Source organism: Asterias amurensis, chromosome 1 (genome assembly GCF_032118995.1).
Source record: "Asterias amurensis chromosome 1, ASM3211899v1".
Taxonomy (NCBI): Eukaryota; Metazoa; Echinodermata; class Asteroidea; order Forcipulatida; family Asteriidae; genus Asterias; species Asterias amurensis.
In genome coordinates, this window is record NC_092648.1 from 12810657 (window position 1) to 12830370 (window position 19714).

General features: G+C 35.2%; 1 long non-coding RNA gene across 1 annotated transcript; it reads right to left on the bottom strand.

The window, feature by feature from the left end:
• Positions 1-2503: 2503 nt before the first annotated feature.
• On the bottom strand, positions 2504-17670 carry LOC139946012 (uncharacterized). The gene is made up of 8 exons (XR_011787196.1): positions 17545-17670; positions 16457-16560; positions 13223-13332; positions 12231-12451; positions 11750-11859; positions 10767-10990; positions 9943-10176; positions 2504-9406 (listed from the first exon to the last, which is right to left on the bottom strand). It is a non-coding gene; the product is annotated as an uncharacterized lncRNA (long non-coding RNA).
• Between the last annotated feature and the right edge of the window lie 2044 nt (positions 17671-19714).

Sequence of the window (19714 nt, forward strand, 5' to 3'; positions counted from 1 at the left end):
TAAAAACTAGTCAGAATTTTGCCTTTCAAAATCTAGCCTTAAACCTACTACAAGGCTATTATAGCCTTATGAAACTAGTCAAAATATTCCCTAAAATCTATGAGGTTATATAGCCTTGTGAAACTAGTCAAAATTTGGCCTAAAATCTACGCCTTGTGAAACTAGTCAAAACTTGCTTTTAAATCTACAAGGCTATAATAGCCTTGTGAAACTAGTAAAAATTTGGCCTAAAATCTAGCCTTATGAAACAAGTCAAAATTTTGGCCTAAAATCTACAAGGCTATAGCCTTGTGAACTTGTCACATTTTGCTGGAAAAAGTCTACAAGCCTTGTGAACTTTTCGCTCGAAACAAAAATCACACGGGCTACAGCCTTGTGATTTTTTCGCAAGACAAAAATTAAGGCTTGTGAACTGCTCGATGAAATTGCCTTGTGAACTTTACGCTCGAAAAAAAATCACAATTGGCTATATTTGATAAAAATGCTGAACTTTACCCCTGATATTTTTTCAAGTTTCGCCCCAATTCTTTCAAGTAAAAAACAAAGTAACAACTTCTTCAATTATTGCTAGAAATATTATTATTGGCTTCTGTTCAATAAAAAGGGCTTCAAAGAAAGCCTACTGCATCATGGAGAGCACAACATCACACCTTAAAAAAACAAAATAGGCAAAAGTTGATAAAAGTGCTGGCCTCACCCCCTATGATTCTTTCAAATTTCGGCCAACAAAAGGATGACGTTCGTACTACGGTCACGCGCATGCACATCGAGCAAGGCATGCTGGGAAAAGATGGCGCGCCGATATCGATCACCCCTGGGAGCGAGATTGATGCACCCCTTTAAGGGGGTCCTCGCGGCCATTTTTTTTTTCTGAGCGCGGGCTTCGTGTGTTCAAAGGCGACTGCTCGAAGTATGTGGTTAGAAAGCAGATTTTCTGCAACATTTTACACATAAAAATTTAACAACTTCCACAATAATAACCGCACGGATGTTCATAGAATCTTCTTAATCAGGTAAGTGATTCATGTGTTGATGCAAAAGAGGAAATTTGAGGGGGTTAAGACAAGACTGTCTTGGCAATACAGTCAAACTACTGGCGACATGAAAAACTGTACATGTCATATATATGTGGAGACAATTTGAAGGCCCCCTGAACATGCTGCCCTAAAATAAAATTTCCCAATGCCTTGTACTTTCTATATCCCCTCATTATGTATGAACACTTTTACATCCGTACTCTAAATATAATTTTGTTCTTTTTCAGAGTTCGTGGAATCTGAAGGTTTCCCTTTCATCAGAAGTGTATGCTGCCTCTCCCTACATCTCAGCAGTCTTTCCAGCCACAACAGCGGTCACTGAGGTACGAGCCTCAACCGTTATGTAAGGCAACCAAAATGTATATTTCTATTACTAGCTGTAGGGCCATAATAATCTATACCAACACATTTGCCCAAATTTCTGCCATACTTTTTTTTCTCCTAAGACCCACATTATTTATGACTTCTTCTTTTTTGTGGGGCCTCCGAAGAATCCGTTAAATGTCTATTAAAAACTTTCATTTAGATGAGCCCTTCTTCTCGATGAAATGTTCATACTTTTCCCTCAAGAGCCAAACATCTGGCCAACAACATATTACAGGCTAAGCATCGTCGATTCGATACTAAACTACCCTTGAGGTCATTACATAATATTATGAATGAGTATTTTTGGAGTCTTGACACTGATCCTAGTTCACTAAAGGGAACGAATATATTGTATTTCTGTACTTGCAAACATGGAATAACTGTTCAAGAATAATATGTAACTCTACCCCCCCCCCTCCCCCCAAGGATGTTGAACAAAAATTAGCTTTATAATTTTAAATGCATCCTATTAAATAGGTGTACTTGGTAGTTACTCAAAAAATAATCACCGTGAAAACGATAGAGCACTGGTCATGTTAACGTAAAACAATGTTGTTGGAAAAACACCCTTTAAAGTAAAATGTAGTTTTAGGGAAAGTGGTAATATTTTTTTTCACAAAAAAAATTGTATCTGAGAAAGGCTTCAGGCACGAAGCCTTTCTCATGCATATGAAAGCACACAATTTTATGCATGGAATGTAGGTTTCCTTTCATATTTTGTTTTAAACTTTGATGACCATTTGAGCCAAAACTGTCACTGGTTTGTTGTTTATGCATTTATTGAGGCACACCAAAAAGGAAAGTAGTGTTTGATAATTACCAAAAGTATCCCCAATCTTTATTATTTTCTAAAAGTTACTTTTAATTAGTTCATCAACACCTAGAAGGGGAAGAGGGGATCATCAAAGCCATTCATAGAACCAACAATTTTCCAAATATAAGAATTCATCAGAAAATAATAAGTAAACCAGACAAGATTGTTTATTTGAATTTTCAAGACTTTATTTGAACAAACTCATGTTTTCCAAAGAAAGAAAACAATAACATCTGTTAGTGCATCCACACTGTTAGACATTAACCCCCTCCCACCCCTACCTCAAGAACTTGATTATGATTAAGATGTTTGTTACGTTTCCGAAATGTTTTAATTAAAACAAATTTTGTTTTGGGGGTGCTTTTGCACTCCTATTGCTTCCTTACTATTCATTTTGATAGTTGCTTAAATTGATGGTTAGAAATGTGCCAGTTGATGTAAAATTACTTAAACCTCATTGAAATTATTTCAAAATGTCTTCTTTTTTATGCACTTGTCAAGTGCCACAATTAAAAAATTTTATTTGTAAAATCAAATACAGCTTGTATTTATTAAAAGTATTGAAAATTTGTATAGTTTCAAAATTCAACTTAAACCCCCAAACCAGTAAAGAATTTATCCAAGAAAAAACATCAGCTGGCAAATGACAACCATAGCTAAGAAATATAAATGATCAACCAAGGAAGAAATGTAACCTGTTTTTTTCCAAAAGGAGTCCACATGGCTAACAAAAAAACATAAATTAACTATTTGGTTTCCACAAACTTGTAAAATAATTGTTTGTGCTTTTTCAGAATTTTCACAGAATCAATGCATTTTTTTTTCTTTTTTCTTTTCAAACAAATCTAATTAAATTTGACTCCTTTAAGGTTTACAGGTTGCATTTCTTACTTATAAAGAAGGTACAACATTGGTATTCATATACTGCATATAGAGTGCACAAATTGGACACAAAAAACATTATCTAAAACTTGCAGCGTTTCAAAAACAAATTCTGAATTTATTGTTTATCTCAAGACAGTTTTTACATCAAGTGGACATTTAGGTGAATGTTTACTTGCATGCTTACCAAAATTTAAGGTAATGCATGTTCACTAAATTCCCGCATTAAACTTGTAAGTTAAATTCACAAAAGCGTAACTACCAATGTTGTATCTTCTGTAAAGGCCGCATCTTATAGCTTGTTCTGTGACTTTATAATCTCAATCTTGGAGGTTTTTTGAAGTCCACAAAGGGACACAGAGAGTCAAAAATTACCAAGTGTTTTTGTCAAAAAAAGACTAAGTACAAACATTGACTATATGACTTTCTGCTCGAAAAATGACTAAGTCCAAAAAAAAAGACTAAGTACAAACAATGGCTAGTGTTTTTGGTCAAAAAATTACTAAGTCCACAAAAGGACACAGGAAGTCAATAATTACTAAGTGTTTTTGTCAAAAAAAAATGACTAAGTCCAAAAAAAGACTAAGTACAAACATTGACTATGAGTTTCTGCTCAAAAATTACCAAGTACAAACAATGGCTAGTGTTTTTGGTCAAAAAATGACTAAGTCCACAATGGAACTCCATTTTATTGTTATTTAAAGTCACAACAAGCTATAAGACGATACCTTTAATAAGGGGCTGCATTCCATTTTGATGTACCTAGCAATACAATCTTATGGTGATTTGAATTTGACGCCTTGTATAAGTGTCATATGCAAATTTCTAGTTGATTACTTTGTTGGTGTACATTACTATGGGATACAGTCTCTTCTGCACCCCTATAGGGGGTGCACTTGGTTGATCATGATTTTAATAATAGGGGGGGTAGGGCCAAACTTTTTACGGAGTTAATTTCGAACCGTACAACGGCACGAGAAATTTTTTTGGCTGACTTAGTCTATATAAAAAAGGCAATTTTTAAGGGATTTTTTTGATTTTTTTAAGCACCACTGAACTGTAGAAGCAGCAGAGTTGCGCAAACGTGTGTGCCAGTTGGTGTGGCCAACTACTATCTAGAAAGTGAAGCGACTTAATGATCTAAGTATTAATGGAAGGAAAGCATTTTATTAAGTTAAATCAAGTTAATGTTTCATTGATAGTCTGTTTTACCAAAGTCCTGCCTTACATGATTGACAAACTAAAAAGATTGATTTTTTTTAAAGTCCGAAGCCAAAAACAAACTAAAGATTTTTTTTAAAGTCCAAAACATAAGTCGAAAGGATTCTGTTGCCCGTTAAAATGTTTGATGAATCTGTATCAAGTGTACCAGCGGACGTCTCCCCCTGTTCGGGCAAACACGTCGCTAAGTTCTTGGAGTCAAGTTTCAAGTTTGAATTTTGGTTGAAGTGTAAAAGGACGTTTCCACTCCGTCACCGATTGAGTCCTGTACCATCAGAATAACGAAGACTTCAACCCAGATGATGATGCGCTGATCAGAGAAACAAGATTCCAACATGGCGGCTGAACTCGAAAAATTTGTACATTTTTTGTGACGAGCACAAAAAACGAACTAAAATTCAATATTAACAGCATACTCAGGAATGTATTGGTTTCACTTGCATTATAAGTACTACGCTTCTTCATGAATTGTTTCAAATCAATCATAAGTTTTGGATTTGTTAAAATATCGCAACATTTTAACAGTGTGTGTAATAACATGTTCAACCGAAGTCAAATTTCAAAGTCAAAAGTGAGGTTGTACGAAACAACAGATTTGGATCTTCATTGCGTTGAGTACCATAACAGGAGATATTGTAGATGACATTGGGTTTATGGAAAATAACTAGACCGAGAAAAAAAAACTAACCTAAAAAAAACCTAAACTATCTCCAAACAAATTCTAAACTGCAAAGAACAAGTTTCAAATACTACAGAACTACAAATTTCTGATGAAGTCCCAATTAAGTATTGAAAATCTAGGATCAACAACTACTACTGATTAACTTCATGTAAATCTGCAAACCAACCACTGCATGCTAATGATTACGTACCAATTATAAATTACAATTTATTGCATAAAAATGAGTCTGACGTCGATGTCGGAAAATTAAGGTTTTATCAGTGACAATAAAATCACTTGGTGTAATTTCCATCTAGAAAGACACCTGTGATTCTACAATTAGTGTATGACTAAAAGTAACAAAGTGACGTCTTATTTAGAATACCTATTCCTGCTGTTTCTTTTTGGCATAATATTCATAACAAAATCAATATAACAAGCGAACTGAGAAATAACTAAACGTTTTGAAGTTATTTATTTAAAAATTCTACACTAATAATAGACTAGTGTGTATGCTCCTTTTCCTTAAACTACCTAGCCATGTGACAAATTACTATGTTTGTTCTGAGGTTATTTAACTGATTAAGTCTACACTAATACTGCTAGTACGCTAACAACACCTAGTTTGATCCATTGTACATTTTGCTGTTGCACATGTTGAGACATTCTCATGTTTACCATAAATAAATTAAAACAATTGATGGACATCGCACACAATTTGTTTTGTTTCAAAGAGATCTTAACAAAAACAAAATACAATTGTGATACTGACAAAAACTAGTAGCTTGCATTTGTTCCAAACAGTTCTACGGGTTTAATATCATAAATTTGCATACTCTTTTTAGAACCTCAAAATAATTAATGACCAAGTGTCTTTGTCACTTTAACAGCCTAAATACTTAAGACTTCAACCCTGATGATGATGTGCGGATCAGAGAAACAAGATTCCAACATTGCGGCTGAACTTTACAAATTTTGTGAGTTTTTGTATAAAAAAAAACGCCTGAGTGTCGTCACCATTTTCAGCTGGAAAAGGGTTAACTAGTTGTAAAAATTGTTCACAGTTATCAATAATTAATACCCTAAAGGAGTGAAAACACCTACTGCAGCTGAATTACTATGTTTATGAAAAATGTATTAAAAAAGCAATGTCTATTGGTCAACATCATTTGTAAATCATTTCCTCAACTGATTGTCCTTAACATACCTACTGTAGAATCTGTCATAGAGCTGACCACTCAAAACCTACAATGAACAACCTAGTTAATTGGTCACTGAAATAGACCAATAGTTAATGTCATAGACTGAATAACTAACGTCAACCAGTTCAACAGGGGTTTTAACTAACCTGGAAATCTTAACACTAATCTAACTTACGAAGGAGTGTAAGTAAAACCTACTGTAGCTGAGAACTAAACCGGTCACAATAATATAATGCACAACAGCATCTTTCTAAGCGACAATGTTTCTTCTACAATAAAGCACCATGTTTACTTCCTACACAATCCCAATGTCATCTTTGATATCTCCTTTTGATACAGTCAAAACTTCTTAACACAAGTGAAACCAATGTAAAAGCCTGAGTACCTGAATGAAATGTGAATAGCCATGTTCGGAATCTTGTTTCTCCGACCCTTGCACCAACATCTGGGTAGAAGTCTCCGTCATCCGTCAGGTCCAGAGTCTCCCTCAGATCAGAAGAGGATGTCCGGTTGTAGAAAAGGTTGATCAAAAGTAGACTTGTTTACACAGGAACAGTATAGAGAGACGGGTACCAACTTAGGATAACAAAATGATCAGGTAAAAAATGTGAAAAAAAGTGCTATGGTCCTCAGTCCTTGACACTTTTGATACAGGCCCCCAAAGACTTCAACAGGCAACCAATTCCTTTCTTTCTTAGGTTTTTTTTTTGTCGGAGATCGAGAAAGTTGAAATAATTTGTCAATCATGTAAGGTAGGACACCGGTAAGACAAACTACCAGCGCCACATTAACAAGATTTCACTTAATAAAATGCTTACCCAACCATTAACTCTTGGATCATTAGGTCGCCACAAATTCCAGATAGTAGTTGACCACACCAACAGGCACACACGTTTGCACAACTCTGCTGCTTCTACAGTTCAGTGGTGCTTTCTACAGCATTTAATGAATGGTAATCAATTAATTTAAGATAACATTTTTCAAATTATAAAAACAGCCAAGTACAACATTTACCACCCTTGAGTTGAATAAAAGTTATAGCTGAAATTAGATTTTTTTTTCATCAGCTGATGCCAAAAAAACCTCAATGAAATTTAGAACCGGTAATTATTACTGTCACAGCAATGCAGAGAAGAAAAAAACAACATTTTCAAATGAAGTTTGTGACTGTTTCGTAAAAGATATTGTACTTTTAATAAATTTCATTTTGAGTTTGGACAGGTGTGAATCTTGCTTGTCCAAACATGTTGTGCCTAAAATGATAAATTTGGTTAAATTGATGACGTACTTATATGTCAATGTCATGAAGATTGGTCCCACGAAGAATACAACTTTAGGATGGGTTTTGGTTGCATTAATTTTCTTGAGTGCGTGCAAGTTGTACTTGACTTCACAATCATCAAAGTATTAATATATAGAACCAGAAGCACTCCCACAATTTGAGTCACAAGCAAATTTTACAGAATTTTTGGTTTTCCTAAAATTTAAGTTATTCCAACTCTGGGAAAATCTAGAAAAGAAGAGTTTTTAAAGCAAGCAAAGTTTTAAAAGTATGAGGGAAAAAACATTTGCCAAGAAAATTTTTGAAAAAAAAAAAAGGAATTTAAAATTCCGTATTTTGGAAAGTAAAGTCAAACGTTCTATATGAAAAATGTATGCATTTTGTTCGAAGTATTGTGAACTCAGTTCGTGGGAATGTCTCGATAAAATGTATCAAAGACACTGGACACTATTGGTACCTGTCAAAGACTAACTAGTCTTCACAGTTGATGTATCTCAACATATGCATAAACAACAAACCTGTGCAAATTTGAGCTCAATCGGTCGTTGAAGTTGTGAGATATTAATAAAAGAAAAAAAAACAACCATGGTCACACAAAGTTGGGTGCTTTCAGATGCTTGATTTCAAGACCTCAAATTCTAAATCTGAGGTCTCGAAATCAAATTCATGGAAAATTACTTCTTTCTCGAAAACTACGTCACTTCAGAGAGAGCCGTTTCTCAAAATGTTTTATACTATCAACCTCTCCCGATAACTCGTTATTACCAAGAAAGGTTTTTTATTATAATAATTTTGAGTAATTACCAATGGTGTCCACTGCCTTTAAGACAATTTATGTAAAATACACAAATATTACACCTCGTTCGTTCTTTTAATCGATCAACCCACCCCAGGGGTAAGGGGAGGATCGATCAATAACAACAATTCATGAAAGTAAACAATTGAATTTTAGATACTCGTTTTTTGAAACTAGCTATACAGCATGAGTTTTTATACAAATAATGAATGTTTATGAGTGCAATTGTGCAAGTATGTTCACAAGTTGAAAGATGGAATGTTCTATTCAACGAAGCGGAGTCAGGTTGAATGGAACATTCCATCTTTCAATGAATGAACATATTTGCACCCTTGCATGAATGAAAAAAAAAATCATTTTTTGTTTTATATATTATCCAAGTAGATCTTTGTCATTTTGATTGACAGATACAACTTTCATAAACAAAGCATAGGCCTACAATTTCTAATTGTGAAATTACACCCGTTTCTTTTGGGTCGGCCTGTTTGACAATATGCGTTCTGTACAGCTGTTTTGGGACACGCAGAAGGTGAATGCTAGTAATGTGCCTTGCAGTAACACTGCTGCGTTACCAAAGACACACGCACGGGTGATGTTTTTTGCTCCTCAGCGTACAATAGTACTTTTCGGATGGAACGAAAAATGCACGGTGAGTGACGTTAGCATGCAATAGTTCTTTTATTTACCAACACATGATGGACACTCCTCCAACCAAATGGCAAGGATCTGCTTTGATGTTATATAACACAAACTAATGTAAGCAAACACTGACAGTTTAAAAACACCTTTACCACAGTTTGGCCATTTTGTCTGGTTCCCCTGTACCGATCAAAACCCGCTCGAAACTCTCAAAAATTGAAAAAAGGAACCAGACTAAATTTGGATGTCAAGCCTCATTTTGTTTCTTGAGACAATCCTGATGGCACTGTCATTGATAAAGGATCCTTATCTTATTTAAGTACCCATACTGGGATGAAATGCTCGGCCTCCTCATCAGTAAGCAGCTCTCTGGCATCAGGTGGTCGTCGTTGCCGTCGTCGTCGATTTCATCTCCTTGTTCCAGTGAGCTCTTGCCTTGAGTTCCTGTCAGTGTAGGCCGATCCAAAGATGTTGATTATCTTCAGGAGTACTCAATCTCTTGATTCCTGTAAATCAAAAAAATTAATAAAAATTTACTATTACATTCAAAATGAACCTTTGACTCTAACCATCCTGGGGTCGATTTCACAAAGAGTTAGAAAGATGAAATAAAACAGTGAAAGTTTCAGCAAAATCCTGTCACAGTAGCAATGAATCCATCCGAGGTAAAGATTTCGATAAAACAAATTGTTTGCGTTTTTCCATACATTAAAAAAAAATTGGCCAGGGGTTTCCTTGCGGGTGGCGAACCCTTTTTCACTGATTTTTGCTCCTCTGTTCTCACAGGTAAAATATAAAACCTCTGAAATAAAAAGAACCTATCTGTATATCAAAATATTTGGGGGCGTACGTTATTTTTCAAAATTTACCAAATGTCAACTTTTAATTTGAAGTGGCGCAATTTTCAATCAAACACAGTAAAAAAATTGGCCAGGGGTTTCCTTCTGGGTGGCGAACCCTTTGTCACTGAATTTTTGCTCTTCTGTTTTCCGAGTTAAATATACAAAACCAAATATTTGGGGGCTTGTTGTTCAAAACTTACCAAAATAATGATAAATCACCCAATATGAAGAGGCGCATTTTTCAATTAATAAACACAGTTGAAAAATCAGCCTCCTCATCAGTAAGACATCTGTCTGGCATCAGGTGGTCCTCGTTGTTGTCGTCGGTGGTGATTTCATCTCCTTGTTCCGGTGAGCTCTTGCCTTGAGTTCCTCTCAGTGTAGACCGATCCGAAGATGTTGATTCTCTTCAGGAGTTCTCAATCTCTTGATTCCTGTCAATCAAAAAAATAAATACAAATTTACTTTTACATTCAGAATGAACCTATGACCCTAACCATCCTGGGGTCGATTTCACAAAGAGTTAGAAAGATGAAATAAAACAGTGAAAGTTTCAGCAAAATATGTCTCCTCTCTGTACTTTCTGAGAAAGCAGAAAGAAGCAAACCCTGTCACAGTAGCAATGAATCCATCCGAGGTAATGATTTGATAAATCAACAAATTACGTCTTTTTTTCCCCATTTAAACATTTAAAAAAAAATTGGCCAGGGGTTTCCTTACGGGTGGCGAACCCTTTGTCACTGATTTTTGCTCCTGTTGTCACAGGTAAAATATAAAACCTATGAAATAAATTGAACCTATTTGTATTTCAAAATATTTGAAGGGCGTCCGTTATTTTTTAAAATTTACCCAATGTCTGCTTTTTAATTTGAAGTGGCTTAATTTCAATCAAACACAGTAAAAAAAAATTGGCCAGGGGTTTCCTTACGGGTGGCGAACTCTTTGTCACTGAATTTTTGCTCTTCTGATTTCAGAGTTCACAATATAAAACCAAATATTTGGGGGCTTGTTTTTCAAAACTTACCAAATGATAAATCACCTAATATGAAGTGGCGCATTTTTCAATTAATAAACACAGTTGAAAAATCAGCCTCCTCATCAGTAAGACATCTCTCTGGCATCAGGTGGTGGTCGTTGTCAGTGGTGATTTCATCTCCTTGTCCTGGTGAGCTCTTGCCTTGAGTTCCTCTCAGTGTAGACCGATCCGACGATGTTGATTCTCTTCAGGAGTACTCAATCTCTTGATGCCTGTTAATAAAAAATAAATAAAAAAAATAAAAAATTACTTTTACATAAAAAAAGAACCTTTGACCCTAACCATCCTGTGGTCAATTTCACAAAGAGTTAGGACTGGTCCTAACTTAGGACTTGTCCCAGGAGATATTAAAAACTTAAGGCTAGTCCTAAGTTAGACGAGTAACTTGTCCTAACTCGAGATAAGACTAGTGTTAACTCTTTGTGAAGTCCACCGCAGTTTGTTTCTGTTTTGCTGAATGCTACACTTGTAACCATGTTGTGCTTTAATACACACGTCATGTAAACAGTGAATTTCTGCTTGTACTCATCCTCATGTAGCACTGAAATCTGTAATTCAGTGACACTCGTGGGTCTTCAACAGTGCTACCCCTGATCATTAAACCATTTATTTTATTCACCAAACCAACTCAGCTCCCTTGGGAATAAACTGTCTGTGCAGTCAAATATGTAGTGACCAAGCTAAATAAATCACAAGAACCATCTCTGCCCTCACAGGTACCTACTAACCCCTGTGCAATCTATGGAAACTGTATGATAAACCTGAAAGGGTCTACAAGCCTACAGCCGAGTTCATACTTCCTGCGAATGCGAAGCAAATTTTGTTGTCACGAACTCGCAACGAATAACTCGCAACAGTTGAACTGTGTTCAACCCATTCGAAACATTCGCTAGGAAAACAGGGCTGTGTTGCCAAAATTCACTTTGCATTTGCAGGAAAAAGGAACCAGGCTTAAGTAGTGATTAACTTACTCGCATGATGGGCAGAAATAGAAGACGGTTTGTCCTTCATCAGCTGATCGTGATCGTCTGGTGTGGAAATGAAGTCCATCGTGACCACACTAAGCACATGCCCTGTCAATCTGAAATCAGACCAGATACAAAAAAGAAATTAAGAAGTGATGAAAAATAACCAAGCATTGAAAAAAAACAAATTTGTGATAAGGCGCCTAAGATGAAATAAAACTGTGAAAGTTTCAGCGAAATAGGTCTACTGGTTCTACTTGCTGAGAAAGCAGAAAGAAGCCAAACCTTGTCACAGTAGCGATGAATCCATCCGAGGTAACAATTTCGATAAATCAACAAATTATTATTGGGTTTTTCCAAACATTAAAAGAAAATTGGCCAGGGGTGTCCTTGCGGGCGGCGAACCCTTTGTCACTGAATGTTTGCTCTTCTGTTTTCAGAGTTAAAAATATAAAAACCAAATATTTAGGGCTTGATCAAAACTTACCAAATGATAAATCACCTAATATGAAGTGGCGCATTTTCAATTAATAAACACAGTTGAAAAACCAGCCTCCTCATCAGAAGGACATCTCTCTGGCATCAGGTGGTCGTCTTTGTTGTCGTCGTCGTCAATTTCATCTCCTAGTTCCAGTGAGCTATTGCCTTGAGTTCCTCTCAGTGTAGACCGATCTGAAGATGTTGATTCTCTTCAGCAGTACTCAATCTCTTAATCCATGTTAATAAAAAAATAAAAAAATTAAAAAAACTTTTACATAAAAAAATGAACCTTTGACCCTAACCATCCTGGGGTCAATTTCACAAAGAGTTAGGACTGGTCCTAACTTAGGACTAGTCCCAGGAGATATTAAACACTTACGGCTAGTCCTAAGTTAGACGAGTAACTTGTCCTAACTCGAGATAAGACAAGTCTTAACTCTTTGTGAAGTCCACCGCAGATCCTTCAAGATTGCATGTTTTGTTTGTTTCTGTTTTGCTGAATACTACACTTGTCACCATATTGTGTTTTACACACATGTCATGTAAACAGTGAATTTCTGCTTGTATTAATCCTCATGTAGCACTGAAATCTGTAATTCAGTGACACTCGTGGCTCTTCAACAGTGTTATCCCTGATCACTAGGCCATTTATTTTATTCACCAAACCAACTCAGCTCCCTTGGGAATAAACTGACTGTGCAGCCAAATATGTAGCGACCAAGTTAAATAAATCACAACAACCATCTCTGCCCTCACAGGTACCTACTAACCCCTGTGCAATCTATGGAAACTGTGTGTTAAACCTAAAAGGGTCTACAAGCCTAAAGCCCGGTTCATACTTCCTGCGAATGCGAAGTAAATTTTGTTGCCACAAACTCGCAACAGTTGAAGTGTGTCACAACCCCTTTGAAACATTCGCTAAGAAAACAGGGCTGTGTTGAAAAATTCACTTTGCATTTGCAGGAAAAAAGAACCAGGCTTAAAAAGTCCTCAACTTACTTGCATGATGGGCAGAAATAGAAGACGGTTTGTCCTTCGTCAGCTGATCGTGTTTGCCTGGTGTGGAAATGAGTTCCATCGTGACCGCACTTGGCACATGCCCTGTCAATCTGAAACAAGACCAGATACAAATATGAAATTAAGAAGTGGTGAAAAATAACCAATCACTGAAAATAACAAATTTGTGATAATACGCCTAAAAGGTAGGGCCATAACTGTGTTTTTTTTGTCAATGATTAATGGACAAAATACAGACAGATGAAATAAAACTGTGTAAGTTTCAGCTAAAAAAAAGGTCTACTGGTTCTGCTTGCTAAGAAAACAGAAAGAAGCAAAACCCTGTCAAAAAGATTTCAATACATTAACAAATTAGTTGTTTTTTTTCCCCCAAACATTACAAAAAAATTGGCTAGGGGTTTCCTTACAGGTGGCAAACCCTTCGTCACTGATTTTTGCTCCTGTGTAATTCACAGGTAAAATATAAAACCTCTGAAATAAAACAAACCTATTTGTATATCAAAATATTTGGAGGGGTTTACGTTAATTTTTCAAAATTTACCAAATGTCAACTTTCAATTTGAAGTGGCGCTATTTCCAAACAAACACAGTTAAAAAATTGGCCAGGAGTTTCCTTACGGGTGGTGAACCCTTTGTCACTGAACTTTTGCTCGTTAAAAATATAAAACCAAGTATTTGGGGGCTTGCTTTTATAAATTTACCTTATATTAAGTGGCGCATTTTTCTATTAATAAACACAGTTAAAAAATCAGCCTCCTACTCAGTAAAAAACAAATTTGTGATAAAGCGCCCAAGATGAAATAAAACTGTGAAAGTTTCAGCAAAATAGGTCTACTGGTTCAACTTGCTGAGAAAACAGAAAGAAGCAAATTCCTGTAACAATAGCGGTGAATCCATCCGAGGTAAAGATTTCGATACATCAACAAACAAGTTTGCTTTTTCCCAAAAATAAAAAAATAAAGAAAATGGCCAGTGGTTTCCTTATAGGTGGCGAACCCTTTGTCACTGATTATTTCTTACAGGTAAAATATAAAACCCCTGAAATAAAACAAACCTATTTGTATATCAAAATATTTGGAGGGGTTTACGTTATTTTTTCAAAATTTACCAAATGTCAACTTTCAATTTGAAGTGGCGCTATTTCCAATCAAACACAGTTAAAAAATTGGCCAGGAGTTTCCTTACGGGTGGTGCACCCTTTGTCACTGAATTTTTGCTCTTCTCTTTTCAGAGTTAAAAATATAAAACCAAGTATTTGGGGGCTTGTTTTTATAAATTTACCTTATATGAAGTGGCGCATTTTTCTATTAATAAACCAGATTAATTAATCTATAAAAAATCAGCCTCCTACTCAGTAAAAAACAAATGTGTGATAAAGCGCCCAAGATGAAATACAACTATGAAAGTTTCAGCAAAATAGGTCTACTGGTTCAACTTGCTGAGAAAACAGAAAGAAGCAAATTCCTGTAACAATAGCGGTGAATCCATCCGAGGTAAAGATTTCGATACATCAACAAACAAGTTTGCTTTTCCCCAAAAATTTCAACAACAAAAAAGGCCAGTGGTTTCCTTATAGGTGGCAAACCCTTTGTCACTGATTTTTTCTTACAGGTAAAATATAAAACCTCTGAAATAAAACAAACCTATTTGTATATCAAAATATTTGGAGGGGTTTATGCTATTTTTTCAAAATTTACCGAATGTCAACTTTCAATTTGAAGTGGCGCTATTTCCAATCAAACAGAGTTTAAAAATTGGCCAGGGGTTTCCCTACGGGTGGTGAACCCTTTGTCACTGAATTTTTGCTCTTCTGTTTTCAGAGTTAAAAATATAACAACCAAACATTTGGGGGCTTGTTTTTCAAAACAATAAATATGAAGTGGCAAATTTTTCAAATTAACACAGTTAACAAATTTGCCAGAGGTTTCCCTGCGGGTGGCCAACCCATATCACTGAATTTTGCTCTTAAGAGTTAAACATAAAACCTCTGAAATAAAACAAAACTATTTCTAGCCAAATATTTGGGGAGGGGAGGGTCATTTTCAAAAGTTACCAAATAAAAAAAAATTGCCTTTTAAAATGAAGTGCTGGTACATTTTTCAATTAAACACAGTTGAAACATTGGCCAGAGGTTTCCCTACGGTTGGCGAACCTTTACCACTGATTTTTGCTGTTTTCAGAGAGATAAAACCTCAAGTACAAACAAAGAAATTTGTGGGTTGCTTTGTTTCAAAATCTACCGAATGATAAACCACCTTTTATTCAAACCAAAATTGTGCATTTATCTTTCAAACAATTTCATAATTGACCAGAGGTTCCCCTACAGGTGGCAAACCCTTTGCACTGATTTGTTTTTGTTTCTTTCCTGAAATAAAACAAAACGGTGAACCTAAATATTTTGGGGGTTATATTCTTCAAAAGAAACCATATGAAATAAATCACCAAATAAATTTCATCTTTTGTGCATCTTTTTCATAAACCAGGTTTAAAAATTGCCAGGTTTCCCTGTGGGTGGCGACTCCTTTTCACAGATTTCAATTGTACATTTTTTATTAATTCAGAGTTACACATAAATAATGAAACCTCTTAAAGAAACAAATACAAACAAAATGTTTTGGTGGTTATAGTATAGACAAATATACCACAATAAGGTACGAACATTTCTCTATGTAAACATCAAGATGTAAACCTAAACAATTTGGAAATTTCTTTAGATAAGGCCGAATAAAAAAGAAAAACATGTTTAGCATCCAGGTTTCTCAAAAACAAGGAAGGAGGGGCTTTTTATATTTTATTTCAAGATGGCCACCATTCTTTTTAAAATGTCAGATATCCATTGTTTTTTCTACTGCTCAAACACACAATACATTAATGAAACCTTTTGGTCAAGACATTCAGATTGTTTTAGCTGAGAACGTTTAAAAAATACCCTTTAAACAAAATGTGCGTAATTTAAAAAAAATATATATAAAAAAATTTTTTAAAAAAGGAGGCGGCCTGTAAAAAGGAAGCGGGCGGGGACGCTTAAAACATGTTTCTTTTTTTGGAAAAGTTTCTGTATGGCGCCACCACTTTTTCATTCGATATGAAATAATATAATATCTAATTTACCTCAATGAGATATCCCTTTTTGTAAAAATGAGTGAAAAAGTGGTGGCACCATACGGAAAGTTATCCCTTTTTTTACTAGGCCTAAAACTCCAGTGTTTCACTCACCAGTGGTCCTAGGTCATTCTGGTTGACGACCTCATTACGACCTTCAACATTCTTGCGAGAGTTGAGACCCAGGTATGAATGATAGACCAAACCATGTAGTGCAGCTGTAATGAGAAGGGAGACAAAAAGTGACTTTTCATTCATTCAAAAATATGCTGTGTGTGCTAATGACAGCGATATATGCGGTCACCGCTGAGTGATACAAAGAACAAAAAATTCACTGATAATATTAATAAACACAACTTTACACAAGTGTTACATTTTGTTGAAAATCTGTGAATGAAAGGAATGTTATTTTAACTTGTGCTGGTCGATTTTGAAATCATGAGTGCCCGGCACCGGCAGGTTGCACAGCACAGACCAATGCCTCATTATAAGATTTGAAAATCTGAAACATTCATTTCCACAAAAGACATCATGACAGTCAATGGGGATAACTTTCCGTATGGCGCCATCACTTTTTCACTCATTTTTACAAACAAAGGGATATCTCAGTGAAGTAAATTAGATGCTATAAGTATAACATTTCATATCGAATGAAAAAGTGGTTGTACCAAGGGTATTTATTTTTTTTTTTTTTACTACAACTGAGAAAAAGATATTCTTTTATAAATTATAGCATGACCAAACAACAGCGGATGAGTCACCAGAATGCAATCATTACAAAGAATAATATAAAAGGCGATCATTAATCCTACAGGCCTAGTAGTAGTAGGCCGGTTGTAATGTAAATTACAAAAAAACTAATATTGAAAACTTAGTCTACTATTTTATTTATAAACATTTTGTTTTAAATTTTATCCTAAAAAAAAATATAAATTGTTGTTTTTGTAAACTTCAAATTATCAGTCACATGTCATTTACATCATAAGAGTCAAAGTCATTGAGCTGAACTTGCATTAATGTATTTAATATAATAATCAAAGTATGTTGCGATCATGCATCATCAGCCTCCTCCCCCACCGCCTCCTTGGTCACGTCCCGACCCCGCCTACCCATTTTATAAATTACGCACAAGTCCAAGGGGCCATCATACACAACTTTACAAGCTCCGGTTTCCACAAGAAATACATATATTCCAAACTTACTTTTTGCATTTACTTTGTGAGGACATGTCTTGCATTTCACAACTACCGTTCCTTTTTAGGAAACGGTAAAATGGAGCCAAATTACGAACAAAATTCTCTTGAAGAAGCAAATGGCTCCTCTCCCTCCATGTTTTAGAGAAATTCTGATCCCGCATGCGTTTCTGAATGGGGCGCACGTGATGTATCAAGCTGGACTTCATCCGTACATTCAGCGTTGAATTTGGGTTAGGGTATCTGACTAGGTATTAAAATAGGAATCGCGCCCTCTGTTGGCGGATTGTAGATTCTCCCGCGCAAAGTTAACGAGTTGTAGTAACTGATGCACCTGCTATATGATTTTGATTAATTCTGGTTAGAAATACCAATCGCAACAGGATGAACAACGAAGTAAACCATTATCCCCAACATCAACCACACCACATCACTATCTAAGAGAGAAATCCCTTCCCACTACATGTACTAAATAAAAATCGCTTTAAATTTGTTATAAATCCCTAGAAGATTACAAAAGTTGTCACTCACAAATGCTAAACAACAAAGGCATAATATTATTACATGATTTTTTTAACCATGATAATGCTGGAAAACAGTTTTTTCCTCCTGCTATTTTATGTTTAAATCGTCTTTTCATATGTTTCCTCAAAATGCATTCTGTTTTTTCTTTAAATTTGGCCTAAAATCTACAAGACTATAGCCTTATGAAACTTGAAATCTGTATAGCCTTATGAAACTAGTCAAAATTTAACATAAAATATACTAGGCTATAGCCTTATGAAACTAGTCAAAGTTTGACCAAAATCTACATGAAACTAGTCAAAAACTGGCCTTAAATCTACAAGGCTATATGAAACTAGTCAAAATTTTGCCTAAAGGCTAGATTTTGACTAGTTAGTAGATTTTAGGCCAAATTTTGACCTAGTTTCATAAGGCTATACAAATTTGACCTAAAATCTACAAGGCTATATATAGCCCTATGAAACTAGTCAAAATTTGGCCTAAAATCTAAGGCCATAGCCTTATGAGACTAGTCAAAATCTAGCCAAAAATCTACAAGGCTATAGCCTTATGAAACTAGTAAATTTTACCTGGCTGTAGACTCATGTAGGCTATATAGCCAGGTAGATTTTTAGATTTTAGGCTAGAGTTTCACTAGTTTGAATATCTTGGGCCAAATTTTGACTAGTTTCATAAGGCTATATAGCATTGTAGATTTTTAGTCAAAGTTTTGCCATAAATCTACATGAAACTAGTCAAAATCTGGCCTAAAATCTACAAGGTTATAGCCTCCTGAAACTAGTCAAAATCTGGCCTAAAATCTACAAGGAAATCTTATGAAACTAGTCCAAATTTTGTCTAAAATCAACAAGGCTTTAGCCTCATCAACTAGACAAAGTTTGGCCTTAAATCTACAAGGCCTATAGCCTTATGAAACTAGTCAAAATTTTGCCTAAAATCTACTCGGCTATTATGAAACTAGCCAAAGTTTGGCTTAACCAGTCAAAATTTGGCCTAAAACATAGTGTGCATAAAAGCCTCGCGTCAGCCCCCGAAATCCCTGGCCTTCGGGCCGCGGGGTCTCTCTCTGGCCGGCCGCAGCTCGGTTGCCATGGTCGGCAGAATGTTATTAAAAAACTCAATTGTATTAACAAATAAAATATATTCACAGGAAAGCAGGCGACTGATAAGGCATCATCCTTAACACAAAAAAAAAACGGTAAAAAAAACAACTAAAACGACAAACAAAAAACAACACTGAAGCATAGGGCTAAATAAGACCAGAACAAACAAAACTCAAAAATAATATGGATTTCAAATCAAGTTATATTCATTATGCTTTACAATAAACACAACACCGTATTTATGTATAAAAACATGATTTTATTGATGGTCATAGGGTTAAAAGATTTCTAGGTTAAGTTTCACTTTGACTTTTTTGCTCACATTGCATTGCACCCAAGCATGCCAAATAAAGTTGCTTAAAAATACCAATACCTTTACATATTTTCAAAAACATCTTTCCCTTATTTACGTCATGCCCATTAATTTCTCCAACTTTGAACATTTCTTAATAATTTCACTAAATTCTTACAAAAATAAAATCAAATACTACACAAATTCAGTGATATATAGTTTAACTGATTATTGAAGTAAACAATTTTTAAAAAATAAT